Source organism: Zalophus californianus, chromosome 2 (assembly GCF_009762305.2).
Source record: "Zalophus californianus isolate mZalCal1 chromosome 2, mZalCal1.pri.v2, whole genome shotgun sequence".
Taxonomy (NCBI): domain Eukaryota; kingdom Metazoa; phylum Chordata; class Mammalia; order Carnivora; family Otariidae; genus Zalophus; species Zalophus californianus.
The window spans coordinates 36,991,831-37,017,237 of NC_045596.1; the positions used below are offsets into that span (position 1 = coordinate 36,991,831).

The 25,407-nt window shown below is 36.6% G+C and overlaps 1 long non-coding RNA gene and 1 pseudogene across 1 annotated transcript in view; one reads left to right on the forward strand and one right to left on the reverse strand.

Annotated features, from left to right (window-relative positions):
* The window catches only part of LOC113925769, a 55,783-nt gene that overhangs the window by 24,649 nt on the left and 5,727 nt on the right, over positions 1 to 25,407 (forward strand). The window lies entirely within an intron of this gene.
* Positions 6,425 to 6,840, reverse strand: LOC113925768 (annotated as a pseudogene).

Genomic DNA, 25,407 nt, shown 5'->3' on the forward strand with positions numbered 1-25,407 from the left:
GCTGACTACAACAGCCATCAAGGTCAACAGGGTTGGTAGCTCAGGGTGAGGGGACTCTAGAATGGATAGCAAAGGAGACAGACAATAAGCATTGGATGCCTTCCTAGGACTAACTTCCATATCCTTCTCTTCTAAGTTTCCCTTCAGGAAAAGAGGCGTGCGGCAATCTTGGAGAGGCTATCCTCTGAATGTTTATGAAGTTAGTACTGGTAGCTCTGGGAGTGGGCAATGGTGACTTAGAGATGTGTTAGGGAGATATCCCTTCAGAGAAGAACTTGCTGCTCAGCTGTGTGCATTACAGTCAGCAGACAGCCTCCAGCTCTCAGTTCCCTCAGGACTTGCCTCAGTTGCCCAAAGTTGTTCCACCCCAGGTCATACCTTTTCCAGGAAAGCCCATAACTGCTGACTAAATAAGTGAGTTACCTAACACCTGGCCATTTTGGCCTGACAGAGAACACTGTGATAGCCAGTACTGCCTCTAGAGCTACCCACCAGTTTGAACAAGACTTTCTCAGGCCTGCATTACAGTTAAAATTCTTCCTGGGGCCAGTCCTTCTTTCCATATCTTTCACAGATCCATGAATTTTTATAATGTATTTTTAATCAGATTCTTTTTATTGAAAGGGATCCTGCAAAAAGAAATTGTTTTTTGGTTTGGGACCCTGTATACCTTAGAGTCAGCCACTAGCCAGAATTAACTAGCCACTAGCCCAATTGACCCAATTCAGTCAATTTCTTGGCTAGTCTTCTACAGGCACAATTCTACTAAAGAATGTTGCCATCTGATGTCTTCTCCCATCACAATAATGTACTACTGCCCAGTTGGTGTTGCAATAACATTCATTCTTAATTTCTAGCATTGAGAAGCCTTATGTAATAAAAATGTCTTACAAGTAAAGGGATGGTCCTGATTGTAACTAGTTTTGACAGTGAACATATTCCTTTTGTATACTCAGGAAGAAGCTATTTGCCTCTTTACTGCCTCCTGAAACACCTTACATACTTTCTTGGCAGGCATTTAGAACACCTGCACATGAACCGTAGGTGAAGTATGGAATAGAGGCTTCTGTATTGGCTTCCGTATTAATTTTCTGGGCAGTGATTAGTTGAGGTTGTGTTTGTTCTTATGAAACTACTGAACTACTGCTCAGAGTCGGCTCAGTTTTGATGGAGGAGATTGATTTCTTGGCACTATTTTTATTCTTCTACCCCATGCTGATAGCAGCTGGGTGAGAAACACATTCAGCATTGCTTTCATGCCTGACAGTTATAGTTGTGACCATGTTAATTACCATCCTGTCTAACAGCACAATGGGGACACAGTATAGTAGTGAGAGTGATTATAGTCTTGCTTTCTCTGGGAAGATTTTATTGGAAACCATGTGCAATTTGTAATTAAAGTTCTAGTCATCCTTGGTAAATATATCTTTTTTCTAGTATAAAATTCTATTTTACTTTTGCTTTGATTAGATATTTTGCAAGTTAGGTCTACTTGGGGATGGGATCTTAAAGGTCTCATGTTCTGTAGCCTGTGACAGGAAGGAGAAAATAACAACACTGTAGTATGCCTTATTCTTATAAAACTTTTAAATTAAGAACTAAAATATATTTAAATGAAAAAATAAAACAATTTATATTTTTATATTTAAAATACATTTTGTTGAGGAGTACATAAAACAAAATGTACAAATCAATGAAATGTTATAAAGTGCAAAGTGAACAACCAGGAAATCATGTCTACTACCAATTACTAAAGCCTGGATCACCATCCCCAAAGTAAGCTCTCTTTGACTTTCATAATATATGCTTTCTTTTATTTGTAATTTTTTTCCCTTGGAGCACAAATCTCTAAACATTATACTATAGTTTTACCTGCTGTAGAACTTCATATAAATCAAACCATGCAGTAAATGTTTCATTTTTTTCTGGCTTCTTTTGCTCAATGTTCTGTTTGTGAGATTCACTCCCATTGTTGATGTATTTACAGTTGGCTCATTTTCATTATTTGAGTATTCTACAATTTGTTATTCATTTTAATGTTGATAGATATTTGGGCTTTTTCCAGTTTGAGGTGTTTATAACTGAGGTGCATATTTGTAGTTGTTTTTTGCTGCACATGTGCACACAATTTTCTTGGCTATATACCTTGCAGTGAAATTCCTATTATAGTGTGTGCATATGTTCGATTTTAGCAGCTGATTCCAAACCTTCCAAAGTGGTTGCCCCAGTTTATTATCTCACCAGCAATGTATGTTAGTTCCTATTGCTCTACATTCTTGCTAGCACATGGTTGTAAGATCTTAGCTTTAGTTATTCGTGGGTTTCTAGTAGTATCTTTTTGTGATTTTAATTTGCATTTCTCTGATTTCTTCTAAGATTGAAAACATTTTCATATATATATTGGTCATAAGGCTGTCTTCTCTCTGAAGTGCCCGTTCTACCCTTGCTTATTTTCCCTTTTGATTGGTTAGCTTTTTCTTTTTGATTTGTAGGAGTTCTTTACATATTCTAATATGTGTGCTACATCTCCTTCTGTACATTGGTTTGCTTTTGACTCTCTTGATGATATCTTTTGAAGAATAGAAGTTCTTAATTTTTATGTAGCCCAATTATTAAATCTTTTTCTTATGTTTAGTGCTTTTGTGTCCTGTTTAAAAAAACTTTTTCTTATTCCAAGGTCATGAAGATAAATTCTTTTATATTACATTTTGAAAATTGATAGCTTTGTCTTTTACATCAAAGCTACATGTCAGTAAGTTTTGATTATATGTGATATGGAGTAGAAGTAGATTTTGGGGTTTCCCCCATGTTTCATGCAGTTGTTTCAGGGCTATGTACTCAAAACGCTGTCTTTCTTGCATTGTTCTACCGTGCTATCTTTATTTTAAATTAAATGTCCATAGATGCATAGATCCCTTTCTGGGCTCTTTTTAAATCAACTTCAGTTGCCTGTTTGTGTAGGCATTAATATCACATCTTAACCAGTGTTGCTTTAAAATAAATCTTTCCACAAAGTGTTAAAACAAATATTTCCCTTTCTTCCTCTATCTTGAATAGTATCTTGACTATTGTAAGTCCATTGCATTCAACTTAAATTTTAGGATAATTTCTGAAGTTACACATACACCTACTCAGTTATAATTGTAACGATTCTTTAGACGTTTGAGAATGATACCTTCATAATATCAAGTGTTCTCATGAATAAACATGTTATATAGCTACATTTGTCTAGATCGTCTTTAATTTCTCTCAATTTAGTGTTTTATTGTTTCCTATGTAGAGGAGAGGTCTTATACATCTACTATTAGATTTTCTGCACTTCATAATTTGGATGCTACCACAAGCAGTATGTTCTTCAATATTTTTATTTTCTAATAATTTGTTGTGGGAAGTTACAGAAATATAATAGATTATTCCACTTTGATCGTGTAACCAATAACATCCTAAAATAATTTATCAGTTCTAAAAATGTACGTGTAGATTGTTTTATACTTTCTATATACACTGTCACATGATGGGAGAGTATGAGATAGTGGTTAAGAATATAAGTTCTAATCAAAAACTAATGATGTATGGTGTTAACATAACGATAAAAAAAATTTAAAGGAAAAAAAGAATATAAGTTCTAGAACTGGGCTGAGTTCCATTTCTTTTCTTTCTTTTTTTTTTAAAGATTTTATTTATTTATTTGAGAGAGAGAGAATGAGAGATAGCACGAGAGGGAAGAGGGTCAGAGAGAGAAGTAGACTCCCTGCTGAGCAGGGAGCCCGATGTGGGACTCGATCCCGGGACTCCAGGATCATGACCTGAGTTGAAGGCAGTTGCTTAACCAACTGAGCCACCCAGGCGCCCCTGAGTTCCATTTCTAGCACTGCCATGTTTTGGACAGGTCTTTTGGTAAGCTTTTAAGCTTTTCCAGTTTATCTGTAAAAATGCTATAATAATAGAATCTATCTTGTAGGGATTTTGTGGGGTTTAATGAGGTGCTAAGCTGAGTGAGCTTCCTGAGGGAGCTAGCTAGCTATAGCTAAGAAATCAAGAATAGAGACCCAATAATATATAAAAATTTGTATAATATATAAAAATAAAAATTTCTAGAGTAGATTTAGGTTTATAGAAAAATTACAAAGATAATAGAGTTCTCACATACCTCATATCCAGTTTCCTCTATTATTAATATCTTACATTAACACTTTTTTTCTGTTCCAGGATTGTATCCAAGATACCATATAACATTTAGCTGTCATGTCTCTTTAGACTTCTCTAAACTGTGACAATTTTTCAGACTTTTCTTGCTTTTGATGACCTTGAGAGTTTTGAGGAATCCTGGTCAGGTATTGTGTAGGATGTCACCCAACTTGAGTTCGGCTCATCTTTTTCTAATGCTTAGCCTGGGGTTGTGGATTTTTGGAAGGAAGACCACAGAGATCACTGCATATCTAGGGTATATACTGTCAACATGTTTTTCATGATTGATGTTAACCTTGATCACCTGGCTAGATAGTGTTTGTTAGGTTTCTCCACTAAGTTATTTTTCTGCCTCTTTCCATATTGTATTCTTTGAAAGAAAGTCACTATAAGTAGCCTACACTTCAGAAGAGGGGAGTTATGCTTCAATCTCTTCAGGGCACAGGATCTATATAAATTATTTGAAATTCTTCTGCATGGGAGATTTGTCTCTTCTCACCATTTGTTTATTCAATCATTTATTTATATCAGTATGAACTCAGAGATACTTATTTTATACTTTGGGTTTTAATCCAGTATTACTTTATTTTGTTGTTCAAATTCTTCCAGTTTTGGCCATTGGGAACTTCTTTTAGTTAATTCCTGTATCTCTTTGATACATATATCACCATCAGTGTAGGTTTTGTTTTGTTTTCCTTTTGGAGTCTTATAAAAAAGTGAAACTTTTAAAGTGACTCTAGTGGAGAAAAAGAAAAATAATATAACAATAAGCCCCTAAATAAATTCTAAAGGGATGAGGCTTTATGTCTGGCAGAAAGAAAAGTGAGGGGAACACTAATTGCCTTAGAGTTTATGATATATCTTAGTTGTTAGAACTAGTACTACTAATCACAATTCAAAGGGCAATGGATAAGAACTTGGGAATGTTTTTTTGAATATGTAGCTGTGAGACTTTAAAATTGCCAAGGCAATCTTTCTCTGACTGTTACACTAAAAAAAGAAAATTAGAAAATTTAAAAAGAGTTTTAAGGTAACTGGAAGGAACTAATTTTTAGCAAGTACCTACACTATATTCCTGGTACTTTGCGTGTTATATCATTTCAACAATAGCCATCATCCTCTGATTTTCTCTACTCAAAGCCTGGGGAATAAACTCTTGTTCTCATGTTACATTGTATTCTATGAATCATCAAAAGGCAACTGAAGAATTTCAGGAAATAAGAAACATTAGTTATTTTTATAGAAAGAAGTCAAATTACATCCTAATTCCATAGAAATGGCTTTTTTTGCTACTTTACTTCTCTTCTTTGTAAGTTTCTAGTAATAAGCAGTGAAGTACAAATAAGATTTGGAACAGTTTGTTCCAAATACATTCAATTGTGGAGTGTCCTTTTCTTTTCAGTTATCAAGAGCACACCACTAACTTCTGTAATCTAACCTGCTATTGCTGATAAGCATGATTCACCAGTGGAGAGAGTGGTTCCATGGATCTTTGACTCATGTGTGATGCATGATGCTTGGAGACTCCAACTGGGGCCAATCTATTCTCTCCGCTGTGCCTCTGACCTTGGATTATCACCTGTGTTTGGTTCAAGTAATGAGATTCTCAGGTGGAATCACACATTTATTTTCTCCTAGAATTTAAGAGATCTCAGGGACTAGTTATGTTATTACCAGTCAAAGCAGGGACCCTTGGTTTCCAGGTGTCCCTTTGCTCTCCTGACAACAATTTCAGTCTCTTCCTTCTGAGTTGGAGCCCAGAATAAATAGAGGCTTGGGAGCTCCTGAATATTTCCTCAAGCCCCTAGACATGCATGTTTTCTCTGGGAAAGGTTCTTACACCCATGCTGAGAGAAGTACCCTCCTGCAATAACCCCTTTAACACAATTTCTATAATGTTAGCATATTAGTTTCCTAGGACTGCCTTAATAACTTGCCACTTAATTTGATGACTTTATTTTTTAGTAGAATCTTTTTTTATTCAGAAAACAAAACAAAACCCCCAAACTAAAAAGTTGTCCAACCCCACACAGGAGGGGTATGGGTAAGGGGAGGTGTCTGTCCATCTGGCTGTAGCCCTCAGCCCGTGTGGTTTTGGCAACAATGGGGGGGTAGGGTAATGGCCCCCAAAATAAAATAGTGTGTGTGTGTGTGTGTGTGTGTGTGTGTGTGTGTGTGTGTGTAGGAGAGGGGTGCAAAAGCAGTGGGGAATGGTGGGGAGAAAGGACAGATGAGGTCAGTACTGGGAATGCCGCAGGTGGGAGGCTCTTTTGACACATTTCCTGTTGATCATACCACCGTGGACACCTGTTTTTCCCATCAGCAGGACTAGCATCTTTGCAGTCATGGTGAGTGATGTTGAAAGTGGGAGCTCCTCCGGTGCTGTTGCTACAAAGAGCCACTGTAAATTCCCTGCCCCGCAGCAGTGAGTCCCAGATAACAACATTTCTGGCTCCCAGGTGTCAGTCCATTCATGAAAAAACTTGACCGGTCTTTGCCAACCAGGACACCGACCTCAGCTGGCATGAGGTTGATGAAGGTTTTCCCCGCAAGGTGGCCCCAGTGGAGGACAGCCCTTAGAGCCCACGACAGCCCTGGGTGACAGGTGCCCTCTGGCATGAGGTTATGGTTGTAGGCATTCCATCTGGCCATGGCGCTGCTGCTGGGGCTGAGCTCAGGTGCCTGGGGCTGGCCGGCGGGGGAGGTGGAGAGCTTGGGCCTGCACTGCCTCTGGACTGAGAATCTACTAGCTGTGTCTGATGACTATAAAAAACAGAAATTTATCTTCTTAGTTCTGGAGTCTAGATGCTGGAAATCCTGGTGTTGGCTGTGGCATGCTGCCTAGGAATGCTGTAGGGAAAAATCTTGTCTTGCTTTTTCCAGGTCTGGTGGCTCCTAGCAATCTTTGGCTTTCCTTGGCTTGTAGCTGCATCCCTCCGATCTTTGCCTCTGTCTTATTTCTGCGTGTCTCTGTGTATTCTCTCCTTTATTTATAAGATCACTAGTCATTGGATTAGGGTGCACCCTAATCTGGTATGACCTCATCTTACCTTAACTAATTACATCTGCAAAGAATTTATTTCCAAATAAGATTACATTCTGAGGTCTGGGGAGACATGAATTTTTGAGCACACTATTCAATTTACCATGCTTGGCTATTTATTTTCTCAATTCAAAGCAAGTTAGGAATATAGACAGGGGCAGTTTAGGGAGACTTCTGAGGTTGTACATGGAAAACAATGATAAATACTGGCTGAAAATCTGGCAATGAGGGAAAGGTTGAAAACTCTAAAGCACACTTAGGATGTTTGGTGTACATTATATCAGAGCCCCTGAATGTATATATGTAATTATTCTATCAAGAACATGTTTATGTGGAGGTATTGTCCCATTACTAGTTCTTAGAGACCATTTTATAAATATTAACTTAATTCTTCATAATGAAACATAATAATTTTTCTATAAAACAAAATATTCCTAACAAATCTGATTTTCTTATTATCAATCTCATTTTCTCCTCTAAAATGCAACCTCCTTAAGAAAAAAAAGATGATGGATGCATTACTTCCAGTATCAACTAGCACAATTTTTTGATAATATCCAGTATTTATGGTGTGTGTCCTAATTAACTGGAGGTTTCTATATCATAATAGTTAGGAGTGGGAACTCTGGTAACAAACTGTCTGGATTTGAAGCAAGGTTTCACACTGTACTATCCATACTTTAGTGTCCTCATCTGTAAAATGGATAATATAGTAGTACGTATTTCATGAGGTTGTATGAGAATTAAATGAGTAGGGGCGCCTGGGTGGCTCAGTCGTTAAGCATCTGCCTTCAGCTCAGGTCATGATCCCAGGGTCCTGGGATCGAGCCCCGCATCGGGCTCCCTGCTCGGCAGGAAGTCTGCTTCTCCCTCTCCCACTCCCCCTGCTTGTGTTCCCTCTCTTGCTGTGTCTCTCTCTGTCAAATAATAAAATCTTTAAAAAATAAATAAATAAATAAAAATAAAGTATGGGATACTATTAAAAAAAAGAATTAAATGAGTATACAAATGTATGTCAGTGCCTGAATGTGTATATGTATATATATGTGTGTGTAGGAGTGTATGTGTGTGTGTGTGTATTACATATATAGGTTACATATATATGTTACATATATATACATATATAGGTATACATGTAATATATATATATATAGCTATATATGTTATATAATACATGTCATAGAAATTATATGCTTATCACTCAAAGTTCTAAGTATTTTATTGGATCATGTTATATAATCTTCATAATTAACCTTTGAATTAAGTATCATTTTTATCATCTCCATTCTATAAATTAGAGAAAATGGTATTATCTCCCAAAGAGGTAAGTAATTTGCTGAAGGTCACGCAATGGAGTAGTTAGGGTACTAACCTAGGCAGCCTAGTTTCAAAGGTCATACCATTAACTATTATATAATATTGCCTCACCATTTTATAGGTAATTAATGCACACTTATTGATGACTTATTATTGACTCTGATTTCTGCTGGTTTGACTTGTTCATAAACCTCTCAGATTTCTCTTTCGTGGCTGAAGGTTACTTTATGAGTTATCTATCACTATACAACCAATTACCTCAAATTCTGATGGCTTAAAACAATAATAATTATTTGTTATCTCTCACCATTTCTGTGGGTCAGGGATTTGGGATGGTCCAGCTAGGCAGGTTCTAATTCAGGCCTCTTAACTAGATTACAGTCAGACGTTGGCTGGGGTGAAAATCATCTGAAGCCTTGACTAGACCTAGAGGATTCCTTTCCAAGATTGTTCATTTCCATGGTTGGCAAGTTCATGCTGACTGTTGAAGGGAGATCTCAGTCCTTCTTCACATGGGGCCCTCCATAGGGCTCTCCACTTGAGTGTCCTTATGGCATGAAAGCTGGCTTTTTCCAGAGTAAACACTCTAAGAGATCAAGACAGGAGTTCCAGTGATTTTTAGGGCCTTGACTTGGAAGTCACAAATCTTCTTCACTTCTGCTGTATTCTCCTGGTCTCAGAAATCTGTCCTGATCGACAGGCAGGAGACTATTCAGTGTCATGAGGTTTATCAGGGGCCAATTTGGAAGCTGGCTTGTATGCACAGCATGTTTCTGTCTCTAGCCTCTCTGTTTTGGTTATACCCTCTCTTCCTCTGGGTGATGCCTCTTCTGGATTCTACAGTATCCTACCCCTGAACTCACCTCCCCTTAGTTTAGAAAAGTAGGAAAGTGACCTACCCAGGACAAGCATGTGTCACTCCCAGAAATTTTATTCCTGCATGGAAAGATACAGATTCAAAAGATCATCTGTCTAAATCATCCAATGAGTACATAAGAGGATTGTCTATAAATTTCTCTTGCCTCCCCTGGTTCCTGCTCCTTTCACAGCCTGGGTGTTCAGTTCTTCCAGAATTTCCTTTGTGTTCTTAGGTAAATCAGAATTGGTGTTTTTCTTCATCATCAGAAAGTCCTAATAAGTACCCCCCCACACACATACCTCCAAGGATAAAATGCATAGTGTGTGTTATGTGGATTAAAAAATCAGGAAGCCTTTTTGTTGTTGTTGCAAGCTGCTTGGTGTCTCAGGCAATTGAATCATTTTGCTCGGGGAGACATGTGATCCCTGAAAGAGACTTGGGAAACCTGCACTAGAGACATCTTCCTCTTCTTTTGTCAGGTCCTGCCATCACAAGTTCAGTACTGAAAGACTACATTCCTTACAGATCTGGGCTTATTAATAGGAATTCTGTTCAGAGAGAATTTGTTAATTTAGTTAACAATTTAGACTTAATCTTGTACGTATAAAAGTCAAAATATGTCTCAGTCTTATATATGGTTGATATTTCATTAAATATCCTGAAAAATTCAAAGTCTTTGGTAAATTTATGACTCTCTCATATGCTGGAAGATCCCCACATACTAACGTGTCCAAGACATTTCCTTTGTGAAAAATTGAATTTTTTTAATGTAAATCCATTTCAAATGATCCGATCTTCTTGATTTCATTATTATGAACCATGAACACAAACTTCTAAAATATACTTTCTCAGCTGGAATTGTATCTTATTATTTAGGCTTCAAAGCTAACAGAAATAGACATTGTGTTCCAATCTTTTTACAACCCGAAAAACAAGCTTAGGGGAAGAAGGGATAGCATGATGTGTGGGAAGGTAAAAATAAGGATAATAGTTTCTGGCATGCTGTTAAGTGTGTGGGGGTGGTCAGGACACATCAGTTGAGAAGGAAACATAAGAGTATTTATGTAAGGTGCTTTTTAAACATTTTCCCACCAAATTAATATGTTGAGGTCTTTTCCTGAAATGATTAATTGGTATCTAAGTCAGTTATTCCTTGTAAATGAATCACATGTAACATGATGAATCAGGGACTAAAATGACAAAGGCTACTGGACCACGTTTCATTTGAAGATGGGATTTCAGTATATTCTAAGTAGAAAAAAGGATGCCTCGTGTTGTTTGCTTGTGTTGAGTTTTACTGTTAAGTATTGATAATCACCTGAAACACTCATGCACACACAAGTATGCATATGAATTTTCATAGGAATCCCAGCTTTCTTCTGTACCCCGCTAGGGGCTTGGCTCTTTCACATGTGTAGTGACTGTGTTCTGACTGCTGATAGGGTTTGGATACCTGCAGATTTGTGTGAATACATGTGGCCACGCAGACGTGTGCGTACTTGTTTGCGTGTTTTATCTGTGTGGGCCTCGTATGTGTCTGTGTGTTTGTATGTCTTCTTACATGTCCTCCTTGTTAACTTATTTCATTCCATGCTCCCTAGTTACTGCTTCCTCACACCTGTAGTATTTTGCTTCTCTTTCTTTCCCCTCATCACCCCAATACAGAGTTCTCATAACCCTTTGGAGCACATAAGTCCTTCTTAGATTAAATGACTATTTGAGAATTCAGAATTCCTTCCACTTTTCCTAAATTGTTCCTCCGTATTTTACAGAAATCTCTTCACTATTGTGGGTTGACAATATCTAAGATACATTTTCCTTGTATGGGAGAGGAGACAGGCAAAGAAAGATAACTGATATTCCACAGAAGGGAAATATAAGTCAAAGAGATCTATTGATGGCATCTTTTGGCAGAGTGGTTTTAAAAATTACATAGAAGCAATAATATTAATTTATTCACCCAGCATTTATTGATTTTCTTCTGTGGGCAAATAGTGTTCCAGGCAATATTTAACATTGTTGGAGAAAAAAATCCAAATCCAAGGAAATGATGTATTTGTTTAAGAGGAAGGTATCTCTCAAGAGAGAATTCTAATCGAAAGAGCACTGGACTTGGAGACTGAACATCTACACCAGATCTCCACACTGTACCCAGAATCTTTATTTAAAAATGCAAAACCAATCATATTATATCTCCTTGTCCTTTAAATGGCTTCTTATTGTTTCAAATCAGTTAAATAAGTTAGGATAAAGAAAGCAGTCTTTAGCATGGCCTACAGATCCTGCATAGTCTGGCTCTGCTTACTTCTCTAATTTTATCTTCCAACACTGCCCCTCTTATGCTGTTCCTGTAGCCCCTGCAGCCCTAGTTCATTTCCTAGACAATGCTCCATCTCTCAGGACTGTTGCCCATTCTATTTCTCCCTCTAAAGCACCTCTCCTTTCCTTGCCTTTTTAACTTCCACTCACCTCACTTAAAACAGGTTAACTTGTGTTGGTTTCTTGAAACTTTGTTGCATTCCTTTGGATCACCTATCTCCTTTTTAATTGTATATTTATTTGTTGTTATTAACATTGTCCATTCCACTCAATCCATCGGATTCCCTGTGCCTATCACAGTTTCTGACACACACAGTTTTTGAAAAATTGGGTAATTTGAGGAACTTATTTAACTGATTTGAAACAAAGTTTCAGCAATTATAGAACGGGGATAATAACTTACTGTGTAGATTAACTGAGAGAATGTGCAATGAAACTTTGAGAATGCTGTAAAATATACAGGTAATACTTATAATAACCAAGAAGAATTTCTATTCTTAATTAATCTGGTTAAAAGAGAAGAACGGGTTGGTGATGTGGGTGTGAAGATTAAAAGAAACCATGTTTTCTTGTAGAAAAGAAACAATAAGAGGAAACTCTCCCTCCCCCCATACATATATATGTATATAACACACACACACACACACACACACACACACACACAAATGTATATATTTGTGTGTGTGTGTGTTAAGATTTTAAATTTTAAAATGAAAGTTTGAAAGGAAATTTTAAAATGAAAGTTTCTTCCTTCCTCTGGAAATTTTGAAAGGAAATTTTAAAATGAAAGTATCTTCCTTCCTCTGTCTTAACTTCTAGCTGCCGTCTGCAGTTGTAAGCACTTTAAAGAATGTTTTCAGTTCATGGGTGGTTATCATTGCTTCTCTAAATTATGTTTTTATTTCTATTTCTTGATTTATCAACTTCAGACTGTATCTACTCAGTTTGCATCATCGTTTTAATTTTTACCTTTCCTCTTTCTAGTACCAAATTATTCATATTATTTATAGTTCTTCTAGTATTATATTTATGACTTCAAGTAATATTCTTCAACAAATATTTCTTGAATCATATAATTTATGACTACTCATTGACCTCACATTACATATGATAAAGAAAGTAGTATACTTACATTTTTCTTAATTCTCCTTGCCCATTTGTGTTTTCTAAATTCTGTCTGCTGTATCATTTTTTTTTTTATTTGAGAGAGAGAGAGAGGAGAGAGAGAAAGCACATGCACAGGCAAGGAAATGGCAGGCAGAGGCAGAGGGAGAAGCAGACTTCCCACGGAGCAGGGAGCCTGATGTGGGACTTGATCCCAGGACCCTGGGACCATGACCTGAGCTGAAGGCAGACATTTGACCAACTAAACCACCCAGGTGCCCCAGCCATATCATTGTTTGATTTGCCAAATTATATTTTGTTTCATTTTTTCAAGTTTAATGTTACTGCCTGTGTTTTCACTGTAGATTGACTTTAAAAATTGAAAACAAAGCAACCTCATAAAATATTAACATTATGTAAATATGGTTAATGTTGTGCATAAATATTATTTAAATTATTTATTATATTATTAAAAATATAAATATCATTTCAATCTAAGTACTGTTGTGGATCCATTGGAAAGGGAATGTAATCCTACATAATTAAAATAGTGCCAAAAGAAAGAGAACATTCCAAGGTTTTAATGCTCAAAATCATATTTTAGTGTGTTCAAGATGTGGTCTCGGGGTTTCTTATACAACTTATGGTTCTCCAAAGAGTTTCTAATTCCATTTTTTTATTATTACTGGCAGCAAAACACCCCATAAGTTTAGTCATATTGGTAAAATCTTTCAAGATCTTAATTATACAGATCATTGAATGAGATCCGTCTTTTCCTTAAGGAAATTTTTTATAGAACCTTCTGACTTCCTGTTTTTTTTTAAAGATTTTATTTATTTATTTATTTGAGAGAGAGAATGAGAGAGAGAGAGAGAGCACATGAGAGGATATAAAATGGGAAGAGACTCCCTGCTGAGCAGGGAGCCCGATGCGGGACTTGATCCTGGAACTCGAGGATCATGACCTGAGCCAAAGGCAGTCGCTTAACCAACTGAGCCACCCAGGCGCCCCATGACTTCCTGTTTTTATTTGAACCAATTGCACAGAAACTCCATTGCAAAATTATAATGAATCCAAATGTGCTTCTCTTTCTTGATTTTTTTTTTTCACTTTTCAGGAATACAAATTCACGTTTTTTGAAGGATGCCTGCAAGCATGTAATCATTCTTAATCTTGAAGATCTGAAAATGTTTTTAACTTCTCCTCAAACTTGATTGTTATTTTGACTGGATATTGAATTCCAGGTTCAAACTAATTTTCCGTGAGAAATTCCAAACTCATTGTTCCATTGCCTCTTAGGCTTCTCTTTGGCTGAGAAGACTGATAGATTCTTCTTCCTTTGTAGGTAATGTAGATGTACTTTCTAAAGATTTTAAGCACAGTTTTATTTTGAGGTTGAAATTCTGCTAGAATATGCATCTGTTGTGATGAATTCTTCATTTTTATATATATATTTATTTTTATATATTTGTTTTAATATTTTATATAAAATATAAATTTAATATTTAAAATATTTACATATTATATTTATGTATTATATTTACATATATAAATATATAAATAAATAAGTATATATATATATTTAATTAGGCTCTACATGCAATGTGGGGCTCGAATTCACAACCCTAAGATCAACGGCTACATGTTCTACCAACTGAGCCAGCCAGGTGCCCCTTTATTCATATATTTAGAACAAAATATGCTCTTTCACTCTGGAGATTATATTTTCCTTCAGCTCAGAAAAATTTTTAAAAAATTTCTCCTCTTCCCATTTTATATCCTCATTTCTTCATTTCTAGAATACTTCTTAGACAGACATTGTCATTCCTATATTGATTCTCCCTGTCTTCTTTAATAATTTACATTATTTTGGTCTTTTTGCTTTATAAGTATTAATTAATTAATATACTAATAAATGTTTACTGAATAAGTAAATACTGAGCTCTAAGCTCTGTGAATACAATAGGAAGTAGGCAAAAATCCTTGTCCTTGCATTATAGCATTTAATACACCCTAGTTTAGGTTTTCTGAGTGATTTCCTCAGCTCTGTCTTAGAGAACAGTAATTTTGCTTCATTTATGTTTACCTTATTATTTTTTAACCTCTATTGAAATTTTAAATTTTCTATCATATTTGTAATATATAAAAAATCTATTTTCTTCCCCCTTTTTTTATTAGGCTTCCTCTAGTTTTATTGTTTTAATATCTACTTGAACAGCATCAAGATTGCTAATTATGTTTCTTACAAAATTTTAAGTTTCAGAGATGTGATGTAAAAGTTTTTCAGGTACACATTGAAAAATCAGACCTGATCGCAGATGAAGACAATCTAACTAAATAGCTGTATTGTCTCTCAGTATGGAAGCTAAAGCTCCATAGGTGTGATATTCTGTAGGACACAAAGAAAGGGAAAGGGTACATATGGCACATTCCTTATTATCTTTCTCTGGGGTAGTAATGTTCTTAAATGCCCAGGACACTCTCTCTCTTCCAACTCATTACTCATATTTGAAGGCATGATTGGAATACACTGGGGCAAACCTATGATCCAAGTGGGTCTAGGCCTCATCATTGGCTGTACCTTGGCCAAGTCTCCTCCAGGAATCACAGTATGGTCTGGAAGCCAGTGGTGTATCAATCTACCCACTGGATGATATACTTTTTTGATGGTGGAAAGGGCAGAATAAACATTTTTGGGAACCACAATACCATGGTACTCATCATGGCAAGAGTTACATTTCATCTCCTTATTCATGTACTTACCATGGTGAGGGTAATATTATACCATTTGGTTCACTGTTACTCTGTAAATCTCTGCCATAGGAAGCTATTAATCATGAGTTTTTTAAGCTGAGATGACTGGGGCTTATGTGGCTAGAGGAAATGGGATGCAAGCATAGCATTCAATATTGGTCTGGAATTCTGAAAGATCTACATTCAAGTCATTTTCAAATTTGAGAGAGGTGGTTATGGAGTACTATCTAATAAGGGTGTGAAGTAATCATAAGTTGGGCACTCAGTACTGAGGATATGTACACATCCATGCATACGCAGGGTGGCATGTGTGGTGAGGATGGAATCATAGGGACATGAAATTTAGTTACAGCTGTGGGACCTGGGAAAATGGGAAATGTGACCTTGGACTTCTTACTTTATTCAACGAGACTTTCCATAAGCCAAGAGTTAAACCCAGAATCTGTTCCCCCAACAAAGATGTGAAAAACCAAGATTTTTTAAAGACCTATGAACTCATTGGCCAATTTGTGAATCCTGTCCCAGGATAAGTCAGTAATTTTTCTGCCAATGGCCCAGTGCTCTTGAGCATAGTTATTGGCAGAATTTTCTTTGCCAGTGATGTGCTGCTCAGAATGGAAGAGCCAGTAGTAAGTGTCAGTACAAACTTCCATCAATAAATGTGGGTTTCACATCTACAAACAGTACTTTGGAGACAAGCTCCCTATCACACATCTCACTGAGAGTAGTAAAGGAATCACTTCCCCTACTCTGCAATTGTCTTGTTACTTGGCTAGATGACATGTTCCAGGCAGTAGAGCTCCCAGCAGTCAATTGCTTGTCTGAGCACCAGGCTGGCTAATGTGATAGAGATGAATGTATGCATATCGCCATCGGTTAGGAGCTGAAGAGACAGAGTCCTGGTTACCATGCCAACAAGCTAAGGTTTGAGATAAGTAATTTACTCGTTTTTTTTTTTTTAAAGTTTGGTTTTAACCTCCAAATGATCTCTTTTGGTTTTGAGTGTGTAATTGTGTTTGTGTGTTGGGATTTCTTTTTTAGCATAAAGAGGTCCCCAAATCATCTCTAGTGATCCTTAGTTGTTTGCCTATATTTATGAATATGATTTAGAGGGGTTAGCATAGGTAGCTGGTATACAGGCTTCTTTAAATTTAATGGAAATAGGTTCAGGAATAGGAAGGGAGAAACAACATATCAAATGATTCAGAATATCTAAAATATAATAACCTTATTCAGAAAATAGCTGAATTTAAACAAAGTTGCTGTACTGTTTTTTAATAATAATGCTGTTGTCATCATCATTATGATTGGCCAGTATTTCCTCTCCCATAAACTTCTGTGTTCATTCTATATTGATAAACTCCAATAGAGAGAAGGATATATTGTTTTAAATATTGGCTTAGATTAAATAGAATCCCTGTCATAGGAAGATTTAAAGCCTACTGGATCTAATTATATTTCAAGAACTTTGGAAGATGCATCAACTTGTCAAACCTGGCATCAATTTAGCACCAAGAGAAAATATTAAATAATGAAGATGGTTTATCATAAAAAGCCTATGAGTAACTATTTTAACTTATTTTACAAAGATTTTTCAGACATAAGTAGGACAGAAAACAAGCAAAGGAAATGTAAACTGTCTTATGGCAATTCTTTCCCCTTTGCCACAAGGAATGTGCTCCATTTATAGCCCTTTAAGTGCTGGCTTTAAAATAATGTATTGCCATATTTTATTTACTCCTTCGTATGTTCAGAGATAAAATAACAATATCAAAGCAGTAAATATTATACAGCAGGCATTGATGGAAACAGTAATATAATAAAAAATATAACTCACTTTTTCTATCTATATGGGAATATTGGAAAACAAATCAAACAGAAGGGGGGTTCTGTGAGAAGGGATAGCTTTTAAAAAGTGCCATTTATATTTTCCTTTTTAGTTCCTCTTTTTAAAGACTATTTTCTTTGTACGTCTTCACTCAACTCTGTGGCATGACACTTCTAGAAGTTAGTGTTAAAGCAGGAGCCAAGATGGCTACTGCAGACACTGAAACTAGTCCTGTAGAGGTCACAAAGGGGAGTTGTCCCAGGTGATTGTTTCTCATTTCATTTACTATGCAAACAGCTTTCATGATTTTGCTCTCTTGTAACTTCTCTTCAGGGCTTTGCAGAATGATTTTGAGGCACATGTCATTATCAAAGAACAATAAAAAAGATTTCAATTGTTCATGACAGATGATTTAACTATGTATCTATCCTAAACTGTGGCCTCTTTGTTTCCCAATTATTATGTTGATATTTTTATATTTTTCTTTTTCCATTTTATTTAAAGTAAAAGAATATACTTTATGAAATTTACCTTAAACATTTCCTTTTCATTAGATAGAAATAGGTAAATATCACTGACTCTGATAAATTATCTACTTTGTTATTGCAGAATTCTGGGCTTTCCTTAGATTGTCATGAGGTCAAATCATTTTTGCCTATAGTCATTGCTTAAATGGCCCCCAATAGTTGAATACAGAGCTATTTCTCTGACTCTTGGTGCCACTCCTGGTATATGATAAATTTTCTTTTCTTATACATTTATTCATGGTTCTAAACTATTGACTAACTCAATAATAAGCCTTAACCACTGGCATATGGCCTTATCCCAGAGGATAACTTACTCACTTGTTATGAGGGCTCTGGTACTGGAGAGATAAGGCCTCATTCTAAGAAGCCAAAACTATTCCTTTCCCAGAGTCCAGTTCAATGAAATCTCTGAGAACCTTGACTTTCATGAAAGAAGTCCTGAATAGACAAGTGGATTTCTTACTAGACATTTATACCAAATACTCCAAGGTGGAAGAAGAGGGGACATTTCTATTTCCTAAGAGGCTGTTTTACTGAAAGCAGTTTTACATCTTTACAAATAACACGGGTTTGTAATGTTGCTTTGTAAATACCCAATATAAAGAGTCTCTCTCTCTCTTTCTCTCTCTCCTCCCTTCTGTTTTTAGAGGGTGAGTTAGTATTTTTTTATGAAAGCAATAACTTATTTGGAGCTCTCCTTAGTACTAAAAGATCAGTACGCCTTTCCTGAAACCTTTGGATGTTTAAATGTTCAGTCCTATATTTTGTCTAGCTGTACTCTGTTTTTGTCACCAGAATCAATATAGTCACTTCATATTTGACTGATGACCCCAAAGTTTGCTTAGCATTCCCTATAATGTGAACTTCTATAACTATGTTCTAATAACCATTGTTACTCTAGGTCAGCTGACTCTACATTTTACTGAAGTTTTTATTGCTCTCATTACTAGTCATAGTATATCTATCTGCTCATACATTTGTCATCACAGGGCTACTCTTATTTTGCTCTATCCTTGTAAGAGTTTGCTATATAGAGCAATAAACTAAAGATTATGCACATAAAAGTCTTTGTAAGAATTTCATTAATTAAAACCTTTTGAGGAAAAGGTGATTCTCAGGGGGCAAAGTGTATCATAATACTACATTTCATCAGTTTTCACATAGTAAAATCTCTGAAATTAGTACATGGTACAATCAATGACGTCTTAGATTTGTTTAGAAAATGGTGCCATCTACCAGCCTTCTAATGCCCTCAAGCATTTTATAATTTTATATCCAAAATGCAAAGACTGAATTGGGCCAGATATCTTAGAGAATGAATTATATAAATAGTCATTTTTGAAATAAAGCATCACATCGTTATGGAGATAATAGAGATGTTGGAGAAATCCCAAGAATAGTCATACTCTAATCAATAGTGTATAAATTAGATCCTGGGTTATAACAATGTCAATATTTCAAAATCCAATCAGGCAGGGATAATTAGAGTTGACTTGCCAAAATTAAAAAAAAAAAAACATAAAATGCACAAAATCACAACTGGCACAGTATTGCTGTGTACTGACATGTTTGGAAAAGTAGGAAATAATTCCCACTCAGATGGGTAAGTTTCATAGTAGAGTGTTCTGAATAAAAAAAGATGGAGACAATGACCAAAAGATCTAATATTTTTGACCAGTATAAAAATTTAATAAGGGAGGAGACTTAGCCATCTTGTCAAACTCACACACAAACCCATTTATGTTGAAGCCACTTGATCAAAATACATTCTGATAAAAAGGCCATGAAAAGATGTTATCCAAGCCCTCTGGCTCCTTTCAGTGGATGACCTTACAGTCCACTGTTGGTTTCACAATTACTGAGTAATTGCAATTACAGTAAGCACAGGCTCTTTTATGTTCTACCAACATTTTGAAGTGGATAAACTAAATCCGCCTAACCGTCAGTATACAGGATTCTGCAGAGTTAGCATCAGCAGTGGCTACAGCTGATGACATTACCCAGTTAATCTGCTCCACACATCATTCAAGACAGAACCATTTTTAAAAAGAGAGATATATCTTGGACTTGACAGGCCTGATAAATCAAATCTAGGTTTCAAAGTCAGGAGTAGATTCAGTGAAACCATATGAAACCACAAGTTGGTTCAGAAAAGCTATATAGTAAAATTCAATGTGTTTCCAAATGTCATAGATATGCTTAAAAGCCCCATTTGATTGGAATTTAATAGTATCTTAATTAATTTATGTACCCAAATTATAAGGGGAATAACACTGAAATTTAAACAGCCCATTGACTCTGAGATTAGATGTCCTTCTTTTTCATTTGGGGCCAAACCAGATAAATTAAATGATTCTGAACTTGATGGTAAAAAATAGCTGGAAGTGTCTCCCACTGAATTCTAATTCCTACTGAACAACAACTGCACTTAATAAATGGAAGGGACAGTGGTTAAATGGAAATGCACTGGCCAGATCTCCCTCAAGGCAGGACTTGTTCCAGCTGTCTGCAGAGAGCCTCCAACTGTGTTTGTGTCCTTCAGTGTTTGCCTCAGCTGTGGAGAGCTGCCTCACTGAAGGGATAGCCTTCCTGGGGTTGTCCACATCAAATGACTAATCACGGTGGGGTATACAGGCCTTGCCATTTTGGTCCACCAAGGAGTGGGCCATATGTACTCTAGAGCTCAGTTTGGGGTTAGCCAAAACTTTACTAGGACTGCAATGCTGTTCAGTGGCTTGCTGTGCCTCATCTTGCTTCCTTCCCTTTCCATGTGCTCTCATAGTCATCTTGCATGCCAAACTCCCTGTCTGCTTCTGGAAAACCAGCCTGCAAAAGACAGCATATAAAAATGATCTCTGCAAGAAAAATGTCAAGCCCCAGCTCTTTTCTGAATGTCACAACAAACGGTTCAACCTACAGAGGGTTTGGTGCCCTAAAAAATGGCAGCCCGTGATATCTACTCCTGGTTGCACCAGGAACCAACTTCCTCACTGCCTTGCCAGAAAAAATTGTATGTTATTTCCTTCTTTTTCAGACACATGCCTATGAAATAATAGTTATTGGGCATTTTCTGCGTGCGTGCGTGTGTGTGTGTGTGTGTGTGTGTGTGTGTGTGTGTGTGTACTATTAGAAAAATCTGGATAAAAAATAATTTACCTCTAGGGGAGAGATTTCCAGAGGGAAGAAATGTATATATAAACTGTTGCAAAATGACTCCTGGACTGGCTTACTTCTAACAGTTTATTTCACCTAACACACCTGATGATTTCCACTAAATTAAGCAAACTTAAAATCATACAGCAGAAAAATAAAGGGGCCTATTTTTTAAGAAATGGAAAAGGATAGTACTAATCCATCCTTGAACCTCCCATTTTTGGCTTCAAGGGAGGTATCTCTCACTATGGGAAGCTTCTCCTTCAGACATATGCAGCTGGTAGATATGGGATGTGACGTGGTTGCATAGGGCCCCTGTGTGTTGTGCTTTGTTCTTATTCTTTTTTATTTTTTTAATATATATTTATTTATAGAGAGAGAGTGAGAGAGAGAGCAGGTGGAGGGGTAGAGAGAGAGTCTCAAGCAGACTCCCTGCTGAGTATGGAGCCCCATGTGGAGCTCAGTCTCATGACTCTGAGATCATGACCTGAGCTGAAATCAAGAGTCTGATGCTTAACCAGTTGAGTCACTCAGGTGCCCCACTTTGTTCTCACTCTTAAGAGAGAAATGAAAGGGTTGAAGATGGGTCTCAAGGCGTCATCTAAATGTACATTATCTATTCTCTGGCAGGGGCTCTTTCAGCTAATTGCAATTTCCCCTTCGCTCACATCTCTAGTCTCCAACACCTGTCTATCAGATACAAAACTTCTTTGCTTAATTATGGAAATGGAGATTCATCTCTTAAAGCTTCAGTTACTTTTAAGTCCCTATAAGAAGACTGCAGATCTAATTATTCAATGCCTTAAATTTTCTTAGTTATATAAAATAATAAATATTAGGAATGTGATACATTCCTCTTGTTAGGTGTTTTTTGAAGGGGGAAATATATTTGTTACTGAACCCTGAATATGTCAATATAATTTCTCTATTTTCCTTGAAGAAGAATCCAACAAATAAAAATCGCAAAGAAATTATCATACTTGCTCTTCTGTTTTCTCCTAAACCTGAAGATTACCTATATAATCACAACAAAGAATTTAACTAGCCAGTGAAGTTGCCCTTCCCACTCTCCACCATACATAGCCTCACAACTACCCACCTTTGCTTTCTAGTGAGCATGGAAACTGCTCATGGTTTGACTATTCTGATTTGAAAGCAAGTAGTTTTTCTCTTGCTCCTTCTTGGAAAATAATAGCTTTTTCAAGCTCTTCTTGGAATATGTTAAATTTAGTGTCCTCCAGGAGTATCTGCTTTTCCTTCTGTCTTTTCTGATTTATCAATTATTTTAAGAATACAAATATGATCTAGGATTAGAAATTGATGTCAGATTGTGACTAATTCACCCATGCTCTCTTTTTCCTTTCTCTTCCTACCACCTTATTCTTTTTCACCATCAAATCCTACCTAAATGATCAGCAATGCTTCATTCTCTAGGATACCACTGACCACAGGTAAGTGATATTTAAGCAACTAAGCTTGATATTTAGTGGCTTAATATTGAGTTGTTTTTTCTGCTAAGCCATCCATGATATTGCTCATGGTTTTAGTAAGTATGCTTTAGGATGGTTCCCTATGCATGATTTTGTTTGTTGGCTTGGGTTTTATGCTGGAAAAATGGGGGGAGGGGAAGAAGCTATCCTGCCTATTCCTCTGGTCTCTTCGGGACTTCAGCCCAGTGACTCCTCTTTATTTGAAGAGTTAACTCACCTCCTTACTTGAAGAGTTACTAATCTGCTTGAAGGTGTGATTTTCACCCGCTGTGTTACCACTAGGATAACAATAAAAGAGGAAAAATATGATTGGTTTGATGTAAGTTTAGAGAAATTGCTGAATGGGCACAACTGGAAGGACTAGGAGGTGAGATGGTTAAGGATGTTGGCGAGATAGAGATTGAAATAATGGATTCTCAAATTTAATTGGATTTGAAGGAAGTACAGCTAACAGGATTTATAGATTTGGATAAAGTGGATGTATCCACCAGATGCTAGTAGAAAATAAATGGTATTCTTAAAAGAGGTGAGAGTTTATATACTAATATTTGGGCAATCAAAAAAGCATGATAGGGGCGCCTGGGTGGCTCAGTTGGTTAAGCGACTGCCTTCGGCTCAGGTCATGATCCTGGAGTCCCTGGATCGAGTCGCGCATCAGGCTCCCTGATCGGCAGGGAGTCTGCTTCTTCCTCTGACCCTCCCCCCATCTCATGTGCTTTCTCTCTCTCTCATTCTCTCTCTCTCTCTCTCAAATAAATAAATAAACTCTTAAAAAAAATAAGCATGATAAAGATCACAAGGACTATCAAGAGCCGGGAGCTCTTACCTGCCCTAGGCCTGAATGGCTACAGGAGAAAGAGAATGAAGATAGGAGGAGAACAAAGAGGGAGAGGGAGAGGCTGAGAGAAAGAAGATAATGAGAATTTTGATATTAGAGGAGGCGCCTGAAAAGGAAATGTGGTCTTTGGTAGTACAAGGAAACGCGAGAAAAAAAGTCTCCAACCTCACTCTCCTCCCACCCTCTGATATCTCATCTCATTGGCTGAATCCATTCAAAAACCAGAGTTGCAAGGGATACTGGTTGAGACAGTACATCAGTGGGTCTCCTAGGACAGAGACCAGGTTAGAGAAATCAGACTGTTGATTTGTGTGGAGTACAGAAAATACTGGCTATAAGGAAGGAGGGGATTGATAGGAGATTTTTTTTTTTTTTTAGTGTAAGGAACTGTAAAAGTTATGGTACTTTTTAAAACAGAGATAGATATAATTGATTTTAAGCATTCAGTGGTGAAGCAGTTTGAAAAGTGACAAATTCTAGGGGCACCTGGGCAGCTCAGTCAGTTAAGCATCTGCCTTTGGCTCAGGTCATGATTCCAGGGTCCTGGGATCGAGTCCCACGTCGGGCTCCCTGCTCAGCTGGGAGCCTGCTTCTCCCTCTCCCCCTTCTCCTCCCCTTTACTCTCCCCCTGCTTGTGCTCTCTCTCAAATAAATAAATAAAATCTTAAAAAAAAAAGGGACAAGTTCCAGTATGCATTCAAGTGAGTGGTTGATGAAGTGGAGGAAGAGTGAAAATCATTATGCTTGCTCTTGAAGGTAGAATGAGCTATCTTAGTTTTCTTGAGACAGAGTTTTCTAGGGATATAGGATTTTGCATCCTAAAAGTGCCCAGAGAATCCTGGGCAAAGTGGGAGAGTTGGCTGAACTTCTTGAAGGATTTGACAGGAATTCCATGCAGATGGAAAATATTAGCCAAGATATGGAAATAGAGCACAGGGAATATTTGCAAGGACAATGAATTACATTTTGGCTGCAGTTTAGGATAGCTTTAATAGGAAAAATAAACAAAGTAAAAAGTGGTGTCACTACTTTATGGAAGAACAAGAAGCTTGAACTTTATGCTATACAACCAGTGTTTTGGTTTCCAGTGTTGGTGTTGAATCTCACTGAGCAATTTACAGATGTCACAGAAATAACATACAGGCATAGATCCTGTGTATACCTCCCATATAGCAGTATATGACTTTTTTTGTTCCCTTGGGTATCTATGATTTTATCATTTTTATCAACCATTCAGACTATCTGAAGTTTTTAGATAAAATCTGTTAGTGTATGTTTCTATATTTCTATGATTATAATTATCCAGAGAACTCAACTTTCAGAAACAGCTTTAAAAAAAAAAATCGTTGGATGAACCAGTAATCAGTAGGATTGAAATAATTAAAATTCAGTTTCTTCCCTAATATTCAAATTTTAAAATACCAGGTAAGAAATTAGTGCCAGATAATGACAGATGTTTCCTTAAACTTGGAGGAATACAAACATTTTGAAATCTGCTAATTGAAGCAATCAACTCAAATTAAAAATAGAAATGGCTGTAGGTGGGTGGGGGGATGGGTGAAATAGGTGATGGGGATTCAGGAGGGCACTTGTGATGAGGTGTAGAAACTAATATTACACTGTATGTTAACCAACTGGAGTTTGAATAAAAACTTAAAAAATAAAAAGTAAAAAATAAAAATAGAAATGGCTGTTAGAGTATAAAATAATAATTCCTTTTTCTAATTTAAAATTATAAACTGCTATTTCAAATGATCTAAAATGCTTCATTATGAATCACATTTTAAAAAGCCTATATCATATTAATATTGATGCTGAATAATATTTTTTTCAGTTAGAATTGAAATTAAATGAGTAGAATAGGCAATCCAAAATAAGGGTGGCTTACACATGATGGAAGTTCATCTGTCTCTCATTTAAAAGACCATTAGTAACACTGAGGATCTAGAATAGTTACTTCATAGAGTCTTTAGAGTATCCTATCTAT